Source organism: Corvus brachyrhynchos, unplaced genomic scaffold, assembly GCF_000691975.1.
Source record: "Corvus brachyrhynchos isolate BGI_N302 unplaced genomic scaffold, ASM69197v1 scaffold94, whole genome shotgun sequence".
Lineage (NCBI taxonomy): Eukaryota > Metazoa > Chordata > Aves > Passeriformes > Corvidae > Corvus > Corvus brachyrhynchos.
Genome location: NW_008238330.1, coordinates 8,553,837 through 8,559,539, shown reverse-complemented (window position 1 = coordinate 8,559,539; position 5,703 = coordinate 8,553,837). Strand labels below are relative to the sequence as shown.

Below are 5,703 nucleotides of genomic sequence, written 5' to 3'. Positions count from 1 at the left end.
GGGGGTGGCGGCGGCCCCAGCGTTGCCAGGGACACCGAAGCCTGGCGAGCGCCCTCGCCGCGCTCCGATTGGCGGCGGCGCGCCCACGTGACCCGCGCGCCGTGGAAGCGGATAAAGGCGCTGTTTTCTTTATTTTACTTTACCTTTGGATTTCGTACGTGCTCAGGTGCAGTTTGGAAAACTCTACTGTGCAGCAATGAGCTGCTGAAGGGGTAGGGGCAGTTCGGCGCGATGGGCAATATCCCGCGTTTATTTACATCACCTAAGATTTTTTTCCAAAGGCTTTTTCACTAAACACGGATTTTTGCAAAGCATTAGCATGTCAGCAGGACAACACAGAATCATAGAACGGTTTGGGTTGACAGGGACCTTAAAGGTCATCTAGTTCCACTAGACCAGGTTACTCAAAGCCCCATCCAACCTGGCTTTGAGCACTCCCAGGAACTGGGCGTCCACAACTTCTCTGGACAACCTGTTCCAGTGCCTCATCACCCTCACGGTGAAGAATATTTTCCTAATAACTAATCTAAACCTACTCTCAGTTTGAACTCGTTCTCCCTTGTCCTGTCACTACGAGCACTTGTAGGCTCCCTTCAGGTACTGGAAGGCCATAATTAGGGCACCTTAAAGCCTTCTCCAGGCTGAATAATCCCAATTATCTCAGCCTTTCCTCATTGGAGAGGTGCTCCATCTCCCTAATCATCTTGGTGGCCCTCCTCTGAACTCACCCCAACAGGTCCATGTCTTTCCCATGCTGGAGACTGCAGAGCTGGATGCAGTACTCCAGGTGGGGTAACTGTCACCAGAGTCTTTCACCTGGATCAGCCAAAAAGTTTATAAAATGTGGAAAAATAACTTTGCATCCATCCCCTGAGTGTATGGAAGAAGTCTAACCATTTGTAGCTGGCCCAGTTGTCTTGTACCCTGATTGCACCTAAGGAGAGGATGAAAGTAATATTGACAGAGCTTGGGATTTTCCAGTGTAAGCAAAAGGCACACTGAAATTATGGATTTTGTTCATTAATTGTCCTCAAGGCCTGCAGAAGGAGACCAGATCTGTCACAGCAGAGGTGCAATATTAGTGAGCCACAGACAGAGGAAATGCCGATCATTGAATCTGTCCCATTATGAACAGGAAGAAGGGATGTAATGGCCTTCTCCCATGACACCAGTGGACACTTCAAAAGCTGGTGTCACCTTCCATACCTAGACAAGCAGTGAAAGCAGAGCACTGGAATGACACAGCAAAATGACTAACAGGCCAGGAAGCAGCAAGCTGGGAAAAGGCCATTTGGAACACACACAGGCAGGAGGGCTGCTGCACTTGGGCAGCTGTTTCCATCCAGGCACTTTCCGGAGCTGAGTAGCCCCAAGGGAAAACTGCCCTTCTTCCACAGTTTGAGAGGGAAAAATGGGATCCATTGCAATTTGCATTCCTCAACATTGTATTTGTCTTACTGACTACAGCCTGCAGTGCATTTTCATTAACTACTGGCCCTAAAAGCAGCAGTGACCAATTTAGGATTAACGGGCGATTTTGAGTAAGCAGCTGTATTAGTGGCAAATCTAACCTAATTTCTATTTACTTTAGACACAATCAGGAACAAGTGACAAAAATTCCATCAAAATCATCTGGATCAACTCTTGAGACAGATAAAGCCTGACTCCTTCCAAATCTGTTTCAGTAAACACAAGTCACATGTGCAGTCTACATTCAGCACAGGAGACTCAAGACATGTTTACAGGAGGCCCTGGAGCATGCCCTCAGGGAAGGGCATCCAGGTCTGTCCTCAGAACTGAAATCCATGTGGCAATCAAGGGAGTGCAGAAAGACAGACCATATGCACGGAAGGTTGTTCCTGAGCATAAGCAGCTCTACAGTAGTTGAAACTGGCCTAAAAGACCTGGCAAGAGCTATGCTATGCCTTGTTAGCTTGCACCTCTCTGTCCTCTGCTCCACCACACGGTACATGCTGGCAGCATCACTTCTTCAGATTCCTCAGCAAGGTGTGCAGAAAAAGGTGTTACCAACACACAGCAGGAAACACAAGTATTGCCATGAGCAATGTTGACTGACAATTTTTATGGGGATTTTGTACAGCCCATCTAAGGTACTCATGGCATCAGAAAAAGTGCTGGCATTTTGTTGGACCAAAACATGTTCAACCATGGGTTTCTCTCATTCCTTTTCTTCCACAGTTCCTAGTTATGGAGCTTGGAATGATTGTGCATAAATGGAATTATTGAGTGTTCAGCACCTGGAAGTGCTTTCCTTGGCTGCTTCTGTACACTTGTTAGTGAAGGGACCCCAGTGAAATGAAGCACAAAAGAACAGAAGTGCATGTATTCAAGTACCAGCCACAAAGAGAGCAATCCCTGAATGGCCATGGTGTAACAAGAGAGAATAGCACAAAACACTGAACAGATGAACCTCCCTTTCACTGATGCCTTTGCCCCTACACTTCTGCCAATGCAGGGGCCAAGGGCAAATGAGATGCTGGGAAAAGATGAAGCCAACAACAGGTGCTAAAGAGCTGTCACACAGAATCAGACTAAAAAGCATTTTGTTTCCTTTCTGACTGTGGCAATAACCAGGAGTAAGAAAAGAACAGAATGAGATACATATGTATCCTGTACAATTTGAGCCTTCACTACCATTTATCCTCCCCACTGAGTGGACCGGCAACTTTCTGAATTGCCAGTCAAACCCAAACTGCAGTGGCTGATCATCATTCTGGAATATGTCTGCTTTCAATTTCTCTAGCCCACCTTCAAAGATATTTGTTGTCTGTCTTGACAACCACTGTGGGAATGTACCATATGCTCATTATTTCTTTTTGTTTAAGCCTTCAATCCGTTCCTGTCAGTGTTGTCTGGCTTTAGCTGTCTCCTGTACTTAGTGCTATGTCAGTCTTGAAAAGGAGAAAAGGAGATAAGAGACCGTCCATGTCACATCTGCAGTGTGCATTAGGTTGTGATAAGGATTTTTGTGCTTGCTGTTGCCAACCTCCAGAGCTTCCACAAAGGACACCAGGGCAAAAATGGTGTTCTGAGGAAAACAGCACAGAATTACAAACAAAATTATCACCTTTCATGGGTAATATTTGGAGGGGGGAGCATTGGGATCAGGGGCCTCAAAGAGCAGTGTCTACTTCACAAATAATTAACAGCTGCACCTGGGTCCTCAAGCTTCTTCTGCTCCCCTCACAACCCACTGAAACAGATCGCTGCTTTACCACTCACAATCAATATTTTCTAAGGAAACAATTCTGATCAGTTATCTTCTTCAAACATTTCTCATCTGACCTGAAGAAGCAGGAGTCAGAGGTCTGCAAATCCTTCCAGCCAAAGTGAGCAGGGACCCCGGGGCAGTGGAAGTGTCTACAGTGATGAGGACAAGAGAGTAGTTGTGTGTGGAGAACAGTCAGTATAGTATTTCTGTCATCCAGATCTAAGCCTCTTTAAAGTTACAGGAGAAGATAGATTGCATTTGTGTCTGCAAACCTCCCTAACAATCCAAGCTCCCCTTCTGTGCTTGCATGCTTGAGAGTCCTATCAATCCCATGAGAATGATACCATCATTCCCACAGGATCAAACGGAGTATTTTCCATGGGGAAGCCTGTTTGGAACACTGCCTCCTACATCATGGTGCCCTAATGCAACTAAATGTACAATTCAAATTACATTTGGTCCTGTTGACTGAAAAAAACCCAGATTATTTTAACTTTCCTGGGGAATTACTGCATTCATTTTGGATAAGAACTTCAAAGAAAACCTACTGCAAACATGACATGAGATTGCCATCCAGAAGAAATTAGATACAAACTTCAGATCCATGCCAGGGTTGCATTTATGCTTTTCTTCAACAGAAATCAAAGGACATTTATTTTTTATTCACGTGCCTGTCTCCACAAATTCAGAGCACTGTTCTTTAGGAAGCTGGGCTATACCTAACAAATAGAGGGGATGCTATCAATTACCATGGGCACTGCTTAGCTCTGGTGTTACTTCCAGACACAAACTATTGTACTGCCCAAGGAAAGGTTATCCATCTCTAGAAGTCTCACTGCACATAAGCTGAGAACTCTGCATTATCGCTATGACTTGAAGAATGACTAACAAATTACAATTACTATGGTAATGATCGTAGCTGGTGGTTCGTAAGCAAAGTCTCTGAGTAATAGAACTGTAGGGCTGAGTTTTTGTTGCTGTTTGTTAGCTATGCATGGAGAAAGAAAAGTCCCTTAGGAAAATTTTGAGACTTTTCAGAGAGCTGTTTCATAGCAGCTCTCACTTGCCTTTCTTTCTTGTAAATACACGCAGTGTGAACTGTGAAAACAACACAGATGATGTCAACTAGTTCATTTTCCTAGACCAGAATGATGTTGTCAGTTCAACATTTTTATTGCTTTAGCAGGAAAGAGAATTTCAAGCAGATAAAAAAAAATCTAATAATCTATTCAGAGAAGCCATAAGCCACCATTATCCAGTACTATCACTGAGATGCCTCTATAATGCATAATCCATAACAGTAAGAGTGATGCCAGACTGCACTTTCCTGAATGATTTGAGAATGAACCGTAAACACTCACAGGCATCTTTTGGGGGATATCTCATTACTGCAGGAGATAATGGCCAATATTGCATGCATTTTTCTTTTTAGAAATGATACTAAACTGTCAGTTACAGGCTAATACTAATAAGAAACCATTCCTTTGCCAGAAGGATTGCTCCTTGGAACTTATCCTGTGTTCCCTGCAGTATACTTTTTCTATAACGGCACTTCTGTTGAATCTGAAAAACAGTATGTGATTACATGCTGTATTGTTATAATTTGAGCCCCTGGGTACTGTGTTAGTGATGAGATTTTCTTTAAGCGCTATTCTTTTACAGTTCTTTCAAAAAGATTATCTTCCTCCAATTTCCACAGAGAGTCTTAATTATTAAGAGTACAGCCTCTACCAAATGCTGTTGATTCAAGCAGTCAGACTTGAATCATAACAAAGGTTGAAGAGGGAGCATGGTGTGCGTGCAGTAAGATCCAGTTTTAAAATTTTTTTTCTCTCACACTAAATTTGCCTGTGCTCTTGGACAAGTCTTTGAACTGTCTTCTTTCTAGGGTATGCTAAGACATATTTATAGAATCATAGAATAATTATCAAGGTTGAAAGAGATCTTTAAGATCATCCAGTCCAGGTGTCCATCCAGCACTGCCACTGTAACACCTAAACCACATCACCCACAGCCAGAGGCCTCGTAAACACCCCATTCTAAGCTGAATCCCCCCCCTCTCATTTTAAGGCCATTTCCTCTTGTCCTCTCACTGCAGGCCCGGTAGAAGAGACCGGCCCCCACCTGGCCACAGCCTCCTTTCAGGTACTTGTAGAGAGCGATGAGGACCCCCTGAGCCTCCTCTTCTTGGAGGTTTAGCCCCTTGAGAAAAGAAGCCTTACCGTGATTTTTTCCTCTGTTTTAACCTTCAGCAACCAACCTGACTAAACTGTACTGAAACAACCCCCAGGCTTCTTTTTGGGCTGCCATTAACCTGTACGACCTGGACTCACCGATCGCGGAGGTCTTTCCCACCCCAGCTTATCCCGAGTTCCCCGACCCGCGCCGGGAGGGGCGGGAGGAAGGCGGTGCTGCGGTGCTGCCCGCCCTCCCGGGCCGGGCGGTGCGGAAGCGCAGGCTGCCGGGGCTGC

The 5,703-nt window shown here is 44.9% G+C and overlaps 1 protein-coding gene across 3 annotated transcripts in view; it reads right to left on the bottom strand.

Annotated features, from left to right (window-relative positions):
- Positions 1-5,654, bottom strand: part of LZTFL1 (leucine zipper transcription factor like 1) — a 20,405-nt gene extending 14,751 nt beyond the window's left edge. For 2 of the 3 annotated variants that reach the window (XM_017734484.1, XM_017734485.1), the window contains exon 1: positions 5,566-5,647. The gene's annotated coding sequence lies outside the window, so the exon portion shown is untranslated. Of the gene's footprint in view, positions 1-5,565 lie in introns of all 3 variants that reach the window. The other variant, XM_008633870.2, reaches the window with a different exon arrangement.
- Between the last annotated feature and the right edge of the window lie 49 nt (positions 5,655-5,703).